We start from the raw sequence: 15441 nt of genomic DNA on the forward strand, positions 1-15441 counted from the left end.
AATTTAATAAATATCTTTCAAGTCAGAGGAGATAAAAAAAAAAAAGAACTGGCCAAATGCAAGCAGCAGGCATCAGTGCACTGACTCTCTGGGTCCCCTGGGTGGCTCACCTGCTCACTGGCAGAGCAGCAGAACATGCCCCAAGTATTTGGGGATGACAGTCCAGTCTGCCCTCCAAGGCACCTTCAACAACCCCTTCCCTGGCATCTGTCCATTTACAAAAGTCCAGGCATAGGTAGTACTTTGAAAGAAAACAATAGAAATCACAAGTCCTCAGTCTCTTCTGTAGTTCTTGAAATAGTGTCAGCATCTGTAATTCAGTGAACAGCTGAATGAAGCAGATGCATCATCACCATCAAATTACTTAGTTGTAATGTTTTAACTGGAAGATCGCCTCTATTCAAAAGTGGTGATGAAACATCTCCCTTATTCAAAAAAGATATTCTGATGCTCCCCAAGGTGAATCTGTGCTGCCATCTCCAATGCTCTGCACCACACCAGACCCTGTCAATCTGCAGACTCAGAATTTCATTCCATGTGCAGTCATTTTATATCTTGTTGTGCATATATATATGCTGCGTTAGTCTGCTCAGGCTATGTGATACAATGAGTTATAAGAAATACATATTTGGTCATTCGTATGACCAAATACGTTATTTCCCAGGTATATTTAGTCTTCATCCACAGTTTCTGAAAACACTGCAGAGTCTTAAAGGTGAAGTCGTGTTTTGTCCTGTTAATAAGAGACTTTTGGACCCCCACCAAGGGGCTGAGGCTGAATCAGCCAATGACTAATAATTTAGTCAATCATGACTATGCAATGAAGCCTTCACAAAAAATCCTGAGAAGCGCTTATAACTCTCTGCTCTGCTCTGCTTTGTTCTGTTGGATCCTGCTTATTGGTATAGGAGAGCTTCTATGCTTTGGGGAGCCAGAATGCCTGCCTCCATGTGCCACCCAGCCAGGCCCCTTTATTTGGGACCTTATCCTATGTATCTCTTCAGCTGGCTGTTAACTTGTGTCTTCTACAGTATCCTTTATTAAACTGGTAAACATAAGTGTTTTCCTGAGTTTCGTGAGCCTCTTTAGCATATTAATGGAACCTAACGGGGAGTCCTTGGGAACCTCCAGTCTGTAGTAGGTAGGTCAGAAGCACAGGTAATTTTGCCTGGGGCTCTGGACGGGTGTCTGGAATTGTGGGTGGAGAGCAGTCTTGCAGGGCGGAGTCCTTAACCTGGGGAATGTGGTGCTGTCTCCGGGCAGACAGCATCAGGATTGAGTTGAGTTCTCCGACACCCTGCTGGTGTTGGAGAACTGCTTGGTGTTAGTACCTGTGGGAAGACCCCTCCCACGTACTTACACACATCAAAATCAGGTCTGGAAACCTGAATGGAGTTATACTACTGTTACTGCTGTGTGTAATGTGGTTATTGTTATACACATATGTAGGGAAATAAGACACCATAGCATTTGGTTTCGGACGAGTGGGATCACTGTCTGCCACAACAAAATAGCAGAGACTAAGTAACTTGAACAACAGAAATATATTTTCTCACAGTTCTGGGGGCTGGAAGTCCAGGCTTAAGTTGCTGTCAGGATTTGTATTGGATGAGGCCTCTCTTCCTGGATTGCAAATGGCCATTTTCTCACTGTGTCCTCAAATCACTTTTCCGCTGTGTTTGCCTGGGGTTGGGGGAAGGAGGTAGGGAGAGCGAAAGAAAGAGGGAGATATTTGGTCTCTCTTCCTCTTCTTATAAGGAAGGACACCAGACCTTGGTTTAGGGCCACACCTTCATGACCTCATTTAACCTTACTTACCTAAAGGCCCTTTCTCCAAAGGCAGTCAGTCATACCGGGGATTAGGGCTTCAACCTATAAATTTAGGGGACTGACACAATTCTGTCCATGACGACTACTAAAGATCAGCAGCCCAAGGTAACTACATGTCAGCAAAGCAGAGAATTTGTTCTGAATAAAGATCTCACCATAGGCTATAATATTAAGTGCTCCTAAGAAGAGACATTATGGTAAATCTATACACAGAATTAGACAAATTGTCCATAAAGGCTTTCCAAATATTTTCCCTGAGAAATCGAAAATTCTTAATACACACATATGATAACATTAGAATTCAAAAATGTTCATTTCCTTTCAAGAGATCATTCTTTGAAATTTCATTTTTCTTGGGATAAATGTGAATCAGAAGGTTTCTCAAAAGCTGCATTTTACTGTCCTGTTTGCTCTAAGATTTTAAGGCAAATGACAAAAATTACACTGTTATTATAAGCTACTTGACTTCACTAAAACTAGTTTCCTTTGTTATAAATTAATTGGACTTAGGAGAAACGTTCATTCAAGCTGAATTTACAAGAGGAGAGATGTTGAATTCAATATTAAAATTTTTTAAGGCAAATATGATAGTTGGCACTATTTACAATAGCCAAGATATGGAAACAACCTAAATGTCCATCAATAGATGAATGGATAAGGAAGAAGTGGTGCATGTACACAATGGAATATTATTCAGCCATAAAAAGAGAACAAATCCTACCATTTGCAACAACATGGATGAAGCTGGAGGGTATTACACTCAGGGAAATAAGCCAGGTGGAGAAAGACAAGTACCAAATGATTTCACTCATTTGTGGAGTATAACAACAAAGCAAAACCGAAGGAACAAAACAGCAGCAGACTCACAGACTCCAAGAAGGAACTAGCATTAACAAAGGGGAGGGGTTGGGGAGGCTGGGTGGGGAGGGAGGGAGAAGGGGATTAAGGGGCGCTATAATTAGCATTCACAATACAGGTAGGTCATGGGGAAGGCAGTACAACATGGAGAAGACAAGTAATGACTTTATAGCATCTTACTACGCTGATAGACAGTGACTGCAATGGGGTGTGTAGAGGGGGACTTGATAATATGGGTGAATGTTGAAACAGCAATGTTGCTTATGTGAAACCTTCATAAGATTGTATATCAATGATACTTTAATTAAAAAAAAAGAGTACATGGCATGATTATCAATGTATGTTTCTGGGTGGTGGTATTTATGTTTTAGGGGTCCTTTCTTGCTTTGCCTTTTATATTGCTAGAATTATATTAATAAAAAATGTACTTCATAAATTAAAAGCTGGCCAAGTTTTAAATGTAGAATGTCACTTCTATTATAATTTCAGAAAAGCAAATACTTTATTCATTTGTCTAATTCATACCAAATGGCAGCGATTAATGTTCTCCATTTTTTTCTCATCTAAAATTAGTTTATAATTTTACCTAAGTGTTGCCAAGAGGTCAGTTTCTTTCTCCAGGAACACTTGACCATTCAGAGAACTGCAATCATGAGGTCATGTAATTTGGATCTATCATGTTACTTTAAAGGCTTCAAAGTCCAGCTTTAACTATAATATTCAACACCGGAGTTTAGCACAGAACAAAGTTAATTGTGGAACAGTGTATATACTACTGAATTGAAGTGAACCACACTTATATTTGAAGTGGGAGTGAAAGGCCTAAAGTCAAAATCATTACAGTGGAATATCCAATGGTTTACACTTATTAAAACAGACAGACCCTATGCCACATAATTTAAAAATATTAGAGGAACTATGAAAGAAAACTGACAATACAGTGTATATGCAGGAAAGTGAGAAAAAGAGAGGGAGAAAGGAAACTGAGATTTTTCATTGCTGTAATCTTGTCTACATTTTTTGTTCTAAAAAATAAGCCTGCAATAAATATAATAAAACACCCACAAAAATACACACTTTAAGTTCAAGGATTACACACTGAAGGTGAAGTTTAAAGAAACAAACGAAGCTAAATAAATAGAAAGGCCCAAACTGTCAATTCATGACCAGCCTATGTGTCTGCTTTCAATTACTGGCTAAGTAAGTTTTATGCAAAATCATATTAAACCTAATGTGGGTAACTGTTGAATGACTGTGTTGTGTATTTGAAAACAACATAAGTTTGTATATCAACGATACTTCAATAAAAAATATATTTAAAAAAGGTCATATTAAACCTGAGTTTCTACAATGAGCAATAGGATCATCCATCACAGCTGCTAATCTAAGAGAATTTGATCTTCAAATACCTAAGGCTGCAAAATAAACTCCACACTTTAACCTAAATTCTAGTTTCAAACTCTAAAATTTTTTCTACAAACCGCTCTTTTGTCACTTTTTGACTTTTGAGAACTAATATTTCCATTAACTTTACTGTTCATTTTGATTTTTTATTGAATGTATAGTTGGTGCACGATATCACATTGGTTTCAGGTGTACAGCACAGTGATTCGACAACTACATACATTAGTAAGTGTTCACCTCAATGTCTAGTTTCCATCTGTCCTCATAAGAAGTATTGACTATACTCCTTATGCTCTACTTTTATCCCTGTGACTGATTTATTTTACAATCTCAAGGCTGATATTTTTAACTCAGTAGGGAAACTCAGTAAGTGTTAGTTAATTTTGGTTGGCTTGGTAACTGAAACAGCAACTATTAGTAAAGCTTCAGAAGAATTGAGACTGTATACAAGGAAATTATCTCACCCTATAGAGAATCAGCTTAACCAACCCATTTTTTTTTGACAGGATGGCAAACCTGCAGAAGTTGAAAAAACCTTAAGAGCTGACAGAACAATCTGGAGGGAACGTCTTATGAATAATATCAGTTGATCTTTGAGGTGGAAATAATGTAATAATGGATTTGATTACATGTTTAGCCTCCACTACTCGAACCAAAGAAATTGTCTGCCATCCCCTTGCTACACTACCACTACTTTTCCAACTTACGATGAACTGTACAATTGATCAAAAGAGAAATCTATTCTAAGAAAATGTATATGATTAATGAATATATAAAACATGGAATTTTTCCAAATATAAAAGTATACATAAAATATCTGGTTAGAAATGATATAAAGGATCAAACATCATGTGGAATATATGTGTGAAAAATACTTTGTATATTAATATGTGCAAGATAAGTTGCCCTGAATTAGCAGAGTTAGGCGAACATGACATCACTTGGTAAGGATGTGCCTTGGTCAGCAAGAAACACAGATCTAACCAAAAGGGTGAGATTTCACAGTGAAATCCCTGTAGCCACAGGAAAGAGAAAGAAACAAAAGTGCAATATGGGAGAATTCATGCAGATGCCAATGATCAAGCTCAAGGAGAAGGGTTGAATTTATGGATAAAAGGGTCTTCTTGAGTTTCATTCACCTGAAGGACATTTCTGCATGGCTGCTGTTATTTTCATCCTGCTGCCATGGTTACAACAGCATAAACAAACTAAGTGTTCCTGGATGAATGTTACTCTACCTGTTCTACGCGGAGGCAGATATACTGTGAAGCTAAAGCAGCTTAAGAGTCACCTACACAGACTTCTTCCAAGGCCCAGCAAGGTCCTAGAAATGGTTTCGCATGGTCATGTTTAGTAAAATTTGCAGGAGATATTTCTATCATAATCAGTTAAGACCACTTTTTCCACTCTGACTTTCCTTCTGATACACTTCCCCCTGGTTATGTCACATTGGAATGGCTATAAGCATTTTGGGATCCAATTAATGGGAATTTGAACTGAGCATACATTTGGGTTGGATTTAGTGGAATATAATTGTGTGCATTGCAGTCACTTCCATGCAGAATAAGTGGTGCTAGCCTTCCAAGTACAGAAATGGCTTCCATGAATATTCCTACTGTCTGTTGCACCAATTCACTTGGCATCCTGCAGATGAAGGTGCAGGGCCACAGGTCATACTGAAATGTGACCTTATCCACCCATGGACAGCACTGTAAGAATGTGGATAAAGGAGAAGAAACATGGAGGGAAGAAATGAGTGGAGGTAAAGGTCAGTTTATTGGAAATCCTTCCAATCACCAGATGTGTAAAATTGTTAAAGAGGGAGAAGTCTATTTTCATTTCCTAGTCAAAAAGGAAGTGCTATCATCTTAGCAAAATATTCAATAATGAAATGTACACAATTACAAATGTATCAGTTTTCTCCTCCTCTTTTCCTAGAAATTATACATAACAGAATTGATCAGAATTATTGTGTTTTTAATGTGTAAACTTAGTACTATACACAATGAGTACATTTGCTGAAGTCATACATTATATATGCATTAAAAAGGAGTGGATAGTGTTTTAGCTCCTGATACAGGTGATTTGGATGAAATCTGATGATATGTCTCTCATTGGGAGAAGTTTTAACTTACTCTTGATTTAATGTAAAATACTAGCATAAAAAAGGTAACATAAAACTCATTATGTAACACTGTGGCAGGACAGGGAGAACAAACTGGGTAATGAGCATGGCCCATTCAAAGAAAATTTAAGGTTCATCACTGCTCAAGAAAATCTAAAATATCTTTAAATCATACAGCTCATTTGTGAAAAAATATGAAAGATATTTGACAAGTCTTGAAAATTTGTGTGATATTGCTAGTCTGAATTGTGAAGATAAAAGAAACTTTTCCAAACTATCAATAATAAAAAACAAATTTCAATCATAGTAGACTAAATTATCTTTCTATGCTGCTTATAGGATATATTACACATCATTGTCATATGAAGAGGGGATCAAAGACTATGGAGTAGAGCAAAATAGGAGAAACAGTATTATAAAGAGGTTCCAGGCACCTCTATCATATGTTTTTTTTCTAGATTTTGTGATATTTAGCACATTTACCAACTTTCAGCAATTCTAAATGACTGCTTCCTCTTCTTTACTTTTGTACCTGTTAACAATAGCTGTTAATCTGCTCTGATTCCCATCTCCCAGCTGCTGCAGGTTGTTGACCACTGAGGACTCACACCCACATTCTGCTGGCGCACACTGAATGGCTGCAGCTTCCGGAAGCCACCTGGCCTGGACATGCCAGGGAGGCTGGCCTACCCCAATGACTGATCCTGGCGCATAAAAGCCCTCGCCTCTTAGCAGGGTGATTCATACTCCAGAGCTCCCCAGACCATCAGGCTGAGGCTAGGCCTTCTGAAACCACGCATTTGCCTGGTGTTTCCAGCCCTATCCTGTATCCCTCCCCCACAACAATTTCCTGAGGACCCTCCTTCAGTAAATTACTTGCTCTTGAATCCGTATCTCCAGCTCTGTTTCTAGGGAAGGCCACCTAAGCAAGTATCTAAGTTTTGTAGTTTTTCTTTTCTTTTCAAATTACAAAGAATTTGTAATTCTTTTTCTTAAAGGCACAAAATTGTATAAGCATTGAGTCCTCCAAATTCTGGATTTATTTCTGGTCCTACTTATTGGTATCACTGTAGAGGATACTCTGAGCTGGAAATTGGGGATCTCATTCCTTAGGTAGTTTGAGGAGCCAGGTTGGGTTGTTCACTATTTTGACAACTTCTATGATTGTTCTTTCTGCCTTTTGGCACCACCAAAGATCAGGCTAAAGGGGTAGGATAGAAGATGAATCGGCTAAGATTAGATTTAGCAGCATTTAACCCCAAACCAAAATACCATGTAAATTATAAAATAGAATTTTATTTCTCCCATATAAAATAAATCTGGTGTTAGTCCAGGGCAACTCCACAGCCACCAGGGAAGGGACCACAGCTTCTATATTTCTGCTCTGCCACCCTCAGTGTATGGCTTCATTCCTCAAGGTTTCCTCATGAGTTGAAGATAATTGCTGGCATTCCAACTATCATGTCCGTATCCCAGGGAGTGAGAAGAAGAAGAGGAGGATTACAGAGTGTGCCCCTCAGCTGAACTAAGTCCTTTTAAGGGGCCATTCTAGATGGCTTTCATAGCATTTCCCTTGAAGTGCTTTTGGCCAGAGCTTGGTCATGCTGCTCTAACTGGGTGCAAGGGAGGCTGAGAAATGTAGTCTTTTCAGATTGGCAATTTGCTGCTAGAATACAACCTGGAAAATGGCAAGCAGGTGGACAAGGGGAAGCTGAGAAGGCTGAAATTCAAGTACCTGTAGTCAGAAAAGCCAAAAAACGAGACATGAACAGTTGTGGAATGGGTGGCACCTGTCATATGGATTAAAACAAGGTTAGTTGGAAGTCTGTATAAGGAGTTGCAAGATCTCTGGATGTCAGCCCTACCATTGCACGGCCGGGCACCTAAACCTTTCCCATTCCAACAGAACCAAACAGGTATTCTCACTGGAAACATTGAAACAGAGCTCTGGCCTCAGGAATATTCCAGGGAAGTAAGACAAAGGTACAATAGGGAGGTTAAGTTAAATTCTACATATTGAATTGCAAAAACCTTTGGTGCCCTGCCCCTACTCTATTCCTAGAATAAGAGCAGCCAGGCTTACACCCTCTGCAGAAGGAGAGAGGAGGTCTCTCAAAAAACAGAACAACAACAAAACAAAACAACTGGCCCAAGAGAAAAAAAGTACAGATGCTACTATCTGGGGGTCTACAAAGTAACACCTAGTACAGGAATATAGTAAACTGTACGATAATGCTACCAGTTAACATACCCTGGCTAAGCCTCCAATCCTTTGTGTGTGTATGTGTGTGTGTGTGTTTCTCTCTTAAATAAGAATGGAGAGTCAAGAATCACTAGACTTTTGGAGAATGTCTCTGCAAAATTGGCCCTATTTCCAATGTAACGGCCTGTGAGCATGAGTCCCAGAGATGCCTGTAATGGAGTCTTGTTCTAGTTCTGAACCTCTCAGTTTGAGAAAGCATGTGTTGGCCTGAGAGACTGCCGGTGAAAAAGAAACCGTGCTCATGCTCAGTATTCTGTGCTGTCCTCTGCTCTGTCTTGATACTTAATGTACGCCCAAGTCTGATGGGTGCACCTGGCTCTAACGATATGGTCTCTGGCACATACTATGATTGCCTTAGTGCAGAACTACTGCAGGCTCTCAGCCCCTGACATCACCCTATGCGGCTGCTCACTACTTCCCTACTGACAGTGAATCGCTAGCCTCCTGCCAGACACTGCAGACTAGTAGCTGAGACTGCCCACTGTTGCTGGACACCTGAGATCCAAGATTCCAATCATTTTCTGGGTGATGTCAGGAAACGATGGAATAAGGAAGGAGCCGCTCCATCTCATTGATTTAATGTGATGAATACATTCAGGAACATGTGGAAAGGGGTAGCATGGGAAGGTTCTGGAGAATTCATGGGCCAGAGGCATCTACCACCTGGGGATGACCTTGTCCCCACTGCATGCTCTGTCTGACAAAGACTGAAGTTCAAAAGGATGTGGCTAAGCTTCATTTATTGATGGCAACGTCCACGTTAACTACAACCCTAAAGCAGAAGGCAAGGAAAGTCAGCTTGCTGGCTGGACACTCCAATGCCTTAGCTTAGTTTCCCTTGAAAGCAGAGCCAGAGACATACTCTTAGGTGCAGGTGACTCATTTGGAAGATAATCCCAGAAAACAGAGGAGAGCTATATAGGCAAGGAGAGAAAAGTCAATAAAATGCATGTTATTGAACTGGTTACCACCACATACAGCTGAAGTCCTGCTTGGGACCTTCTGAAGAATTCTTAGAATTCACTTGGAACTCTACACTTTTGATAAACTGCACATACAATTAAAGAAAACATGTCTATACTATATATAAAAATAAAGTAAAATTAATTTAATTACAAAATTTACATGACAATAGTATTTTCAAACACTATTCTGAGAACTGAAGTTCTTATTGAGTGTTCCTTTGGGCATAAGTATGGTCCTTTAAGTTGATGTTTTTAAAATGCTGATGGATGAGATGGAAATCCCTTTTGAAAAGACATGATTTAAAAAGTCTCTAGTTTCTTGATAGTCTAGTATTTGGTTTGTTTGAAGTCTGGATTAATTTCAAAGGAACTCAGTTCTGTTTTTAGGATGGGAGGGTAGCAGAGGAGCTCCAGCCCGAGAAGAGGACTCCATAAGTGCTTCCCTGAAGAAAATGAGAAGGGAAAGGAGGTCTCCACAGAAACTGTCCTGGGACCCAGGGCGAGGATGGGAGGGTAGGTGGGCGAATGTGGCCTGGCAGCGCAGGGGGCCGAGCGAAGGGAAAAGTGCAGCTGTACTTGCAGCCCCAGGTCCACCCCTATGAAGGGACAGTGAGAGAGCTATTGTTGTTTGGAAGAGCTACTGAGATGTGGTGACTCCTAGGCCAGTGACTGGATCGTTCTCGGAACTTCAGCTGCCATCTGTTCTTGCCTGGAGTGTCCGGATATCTTCTCATTCAGTTCTTTTATTAGGGATACTTTCTAATGATTATCTTCTGTCTATGAAACTTTCAAAATTAATAATAATGATAGTTTTCTTTTAAAATAAACATGAGCTAATTTAAAGAAAAATAGTAAGCTCATTATTGTGAAAAAGTGCCTCAGTATGGCAAAAATCTTGTAAGATACATGAAAATGGTTTAAGTCCAAGAAACATTGGGCTAGATCCTTCACGATTCAGAAGATGACTTCTATTTTCATTCCCATTTCCTAGTACTATGTTTGACATACAGATCATTAAACATTTGCCAAATTAATTAAGTTAGGAAGAAACACCTGCCTCCAATATTTTCAAGAACCAGTGTCATTTTTGGCAATATAAGGGTAAAGTGACAGGCCTTCGATAAGCTAACTTTTCTGAAAAAGTTAAATAATATCCATTATTATCATATAGATAACCTTTTAAATTACTTCCTATAGCTACAGTGGAATAAATCAAATCCATAAGAGCACATAGTCATAGATTCTCCAAATGGATTGTATGGAATGAGATATCTTACAAGCCAAAATTCAAGGGCGATAGAGGAATGTTTATCATACCTTCTATATAAATCACCGCATCACTCTTAGGCTTTGAGACTGGAATATGTTTTAAGAAAGGGTAGACAGAACAGGTCTCACTAGAGGACAGCTAGCACCATCTGTTGGGGAGTGAATTCACAAGGTAAGATGATACTAACAGGACTTCAATAGTCATGAATTTGTTTCTTCAAAGCTCTTTTTCATCACCCAAACTCCAAGACACTCATACATACCCAAGCACAATTTACATTTTAATCAGTTCTAGCTCTCCGCTACAACAGTAAAAAACAAAACTAGTTAATCTGGTTAAAATAATAGTCTTTAATGATTTGACTCCTTAATTACAGACCTAGAAATTGGCCTATTTTGATCCATTTATGAAATGGAAGAGAAGTTAGTTTTATTACATATATCATATATCATCTTTATCTATGTCTATATATATATTCACATACACTATAGGGTGGCTTTAGAATACAAATACATGTTGCTTGATCTTATAAGCCAGCTTTGAGAGGATTATGTTTCTCTTTTCTACCCTCTGGAACAAATTCTCTAGAGTGACAGAAAGAGTACAAGAGACCACTAATTTGGGCAGATTGGTGAAGAATAGAAGGGGAAAGTCCTAAGGGCTTAGATTCTAAATGACAGTGAATGAAGTTTCAAATATTAGAAATAAATTCATGTGTGCCTCTATTTTAAATATAACTTAGACTACTGATTTTAAAGACTTGCCCATTAAGACAAGTGTTAACAGGCTGAAAAAAGATTGAATTTTTCTTGATATGTATTTTCTGTGGAAATGTGATTTTATGAAAAGTTTAAAATCTGCTTACTTTTGAAAAGTGAGATAAAGTAAAAATACTATCTAAATGAAAAATAACTTCATCCATTTTCCTAAAATATTTTCCAATCAAAGTTTATCTCAAATAGGGAAAAATCAAGAAGCATTAGATTACAACCTTAATTTACTTTATTAAGATATAATTGACACATAACATTATGTAAGTTTATTTATATATTGCAACATGATCACCACTGCAGCATTCACTAACACCTCTATCATTTCCCATAATTATTTCTTTTTGTAGACTGAAATTTTTTAAATATATTAAGTGGAAAGGAAATAGTTGCTGCAAAAAAACAATAAACTATGTTGTTAAAAAGAGGCTATAGTTATTAAAAAATTGTCAGATTCTTTAAGTGGGATACTCCTTGGAATTTCTCTGAAAATTTAGAGAACATTAACTGACCCAAGCCTGTAGGGTTCCATTTGGTCCCTTAAAGCAAAGATTCATTAAAATGATACTTTTATTCAATGGCACCTAGCTGAACTCTAGGACTTAGGGTAAATATGAATGTTTGTGAGTCTGGCAACAGGCAGGGCATTTAGTTTTGATCTATGCCTTTTCCCTACTTCTTTAAGGGGACCCCATAATGCCAAGGGAATGACAAAGTACAGCTTCATCACTTACTCCTCTTAAATGGTTTAAGGACCTGGTCAAGACACTGGCCAAGCCTAGCATTGTATAACATTATTTAGTTGTCCGTGCCTGACCACATTCCTCCTCAGGCCTGCCAGTAAAAAGCATTGTACGTACACTTCTTACAGTAAGCTGCCTTGAATCAGATTTAGAAATAGGAACAGCATTCTTTTTAATGTAACATAAATAATTATGGCTCCACAATTTATTTAAAATGAAAATTGCATACATTTAAGGTGTACAATGAGGTAATTTGATAGACATAGTGAAAATATTTACTACAGTTGAGCTAGTTAATATATTTATCTCCTCACATAGTTACTGTTTCCTCAACTTACTTTAAATCAATTCCAGCGAACTTTAAAGTTCAAGTGTCTAAGCGAATCTATCTCAGTTTAAGACTTTTTCCTTAGATATTTCTATCAACAGGACAGAAAAAAACCCATTCCCCACCCAGTCTTCCACATACTCCTGCAAAAACTTTTTTTCAAACTGTAAAGAGTTTTGTATGATCTTTCCATTTATCAAAATCATTTTACAAATAATACGAGTGTCAAAGATAAGATCAGAGTATAATGCCTCCACCTAGAAAAAATTATATTTATACATGAATATACAGACGCATTTATTTATTTATATTAAGGTATCACTGATATAAACTTTTATGAAGTTTTCACAGTAAAAACAGTGTGGTTATTACATTCACCCTTATTATTGAGTACCCCCCATACCCATTGCAGTCACTGTCCATCAGTGTAGTAAGATGCCAGGGAGTTCCTATTTGTCTTCTGTGAGCTACACTGTCTTCCCCGTGACCCCACACATGCTATGTGCACCAATCATGACACCCCACAATCCCCTTCTCCCTCCCTCACCACCCGCCCTCCCCCACCCCTCCTCTTTGGTAACCACTAGTACCTTCTTGGAGTCTGTGAGTCTGCTGCTATTTTGTTCCTTCAGTTTTGCTTCATTGTTATACTCCACAAATGAGGGAAATTATTTGGCATTTGTCTTTCTCTGCCTAACTTATTTCACTGAGCATAATACCCCTAGCACCATCCATGTTGTTGCAAATGGTAGGATTTGTTTCTTTTTATGGCTTAATAGTGTTCCATTGTGTATATGTACCACATCTTCATACATTCATCTACTGATGGACACTTAGATTGCTTCCAAGTCTTGGCTATTGCAAATAGTGCTGCGATAAACACAGGGGTGCATATGTCTTTTTGAATCTGAGAATTTGTTTTCTTTGGGTAAATTCCTAGGAGTGAAGTTCCCAGGTCGAATGGTATTTCTATTTCTAGCTTTTGGAGGAACCTCCATATTGCTTTCCACAATGGTTGAACTAGTTTAGATTCCCACCAGCAGTGTAGAAGGGTTCCCCTTTCTCCACATCCTCGCCAGCATTTGTTGTTCCTAGTCTTTTCTATGTTGGCCATCCTAACTGGTGTGAGGTGATATCTCATTGTGGTTTTAATTTGCATTTCCCTGATAATTAGTGATGTGGAGCATCTTTTCACTTGCCTGTTCGCCATCTGAATTTCTTCTTTGGAGAAGTGTCTGTTCATAATCTCCACCCATTTTTTAATAGGGTTATTTGCTTTTTGGGTGTCGAGGCGTGTGAGTTCTTTGTATTTTTTGGATGTTAACCCCTTGTCAGATATGTCATTTACAAATACATTCTCCCATACTGTAGGATGCCTTTTTGATCTGCTGATGGTGTCCTTTGCTGTACAGAAGCTTTTTAGTTTCATGTAGTCCCATTTCTTCATTTTTGATTTCGTTTCCCTTGCCTGAGGAGATGTGTTCAGGAAAAGTTGCTCGTTTATATTCAAGAGATTTTTGCCTATGTTTTCTTCTAAGAGTTTTATGGTTTCATGACTTACATTCAGGTCTTTGATCCATTTTGAGTTTACTTTTGTGTGTGGTGTTAGACAATAATCCAGTTTCATTCTCTTACATGTACCTGTCCAGCTTTGCCAACACCAGTTGTTGAAGAGGCTGTCATTTCCCCATTGTATATCCATGGCTCCTTTATAGTATATTAATTGACCATATATGCTTGGGTTTATGTATGGGCTCTCTAGTCTGTTCCATTGGTCTATAGGTCTGTTATTGTGCCAGTACCAAATTGTCTTGATTACTGTGGCTTTGTAGTAGAGCTTGAAGTCAGAGAGCATAATCCCCCCAGCTTTATTCTTCCTTCTCAGAATTGCTTTGGCTATTTGAGGTCTTTTGTGGTTCCATGTGAATTTCAGAACTATTTGCTCTAGTTTGTTGAGGAATGCTGTTGGTATTTTGATAGGGATTGCACTGAATCTGTAGATTGCTTTAGGCAGGACAGCCATTTTGACAATATTAATTCTTCCTATCCATGAGCATGGGATGTGTTTCCATTTATGTGTATCTTCTTTAATTTCTCTCATGAGTGTCTTGTAGTTCTGAGTATAGGTCTTTCACTTCCTTGGTTAGGCAGGCACATTTATTTTCAACTACATAGGTTCATACTTTACATAGTCTGAATTTTTGTTCTGCCTAACATGTAAGGAAATAGTTCTCACTTCCTACCAAGTCAAGTCTCTTTTGTCTGCAAGCTCAGTGTAGTGGTTGAATGGTGGCCCCAGAAAAGATATGTCCATGTCCTAACTCCATGTAGATGACCTTATTTGAAAAGGGTCTCTGCAGGGTCAGTTAAGGATTTTGAGATGAGCTCATCCTGGATTATCTGAGTGGGCCCTAAATCCAAAGACAAATGTCCATATAAAACACAGAGAGAGTGATGTGAATATGGAGGCAGAAATTGGAACTATGCAGCCACAAGCCAAGGAATGCCTGCAGGCATGAGAGACTGGAAGAAGGAAGGATTCTCCCCTAGAGAGTTCAGAGGGAGTATGGCCCTGCCAATATCTTGATTTCAGACTTTCGGTCTCCGGAGCTGTGACAGGATAAATTTCCGTTGTTTTTAAACTACTGGGTTCCTTGGTAATTTGTTACCACAGTCCTAGCAAACCAAAATAGCATTCCAAACTTTCCTACTACAAACCCAGCCTACTCTCCAGCCTCATTTTCCTGTTCTTCTCCAGCTTTATGCTCCTGTTTGCCTCATTTCATTTCCTACATTGCCTCAAAGCCTTTGCACATGCTGTTCCAATGCATGGATTGCTCTTCTTTCTTCAAGTATTTCTCCGAGACTCCTTATGGGAAAAGTTA

The 15441-nt window shown here is 38.6% G+C and overlaps 1 long non-coding RNA gene across 3 annotated transcripts; it reads left to right on the forward strand.

Annotated features, from left to right (window-relative positions):
- Positions 1-386: 386 nt before the first annotated feature.
- On the forward strand, positions 387-12056 carry LOC140845853 (uncharacterized). Of its 3 annotated transcripts, none has more exons than XR_012124771.1 (3): positions 387-1141; positions 4599-5860; positions 6794-12056. It is a non-coding gene; the product is annotated as an uncharacterized lncRNA (long non-coding RNA). The 3 variants fall into 3 exon arrangements; XR_012124772.1 differs by having other exon boundaries at positions 4599-5854; XR_012124773.1 differs by having other exon boundaries at positions 387-1048.
- Positions 12057-15441: the final 3385 nt, after the last annotated feature.

Source organism: Manis javanica, chromosome 13, assembly GCF_040802235.1.
Source record: "Manis javanica isolate MJ-LG chromosome 13, MJ_LKY, whole genome shotgun sequence".
In the NCBI taxonomy this organism is placed as follows: Eukaryota; Metazoa; Chordata; class Mammalia; order Pholidota; family Manidae; genus Manis; species Manis javanica.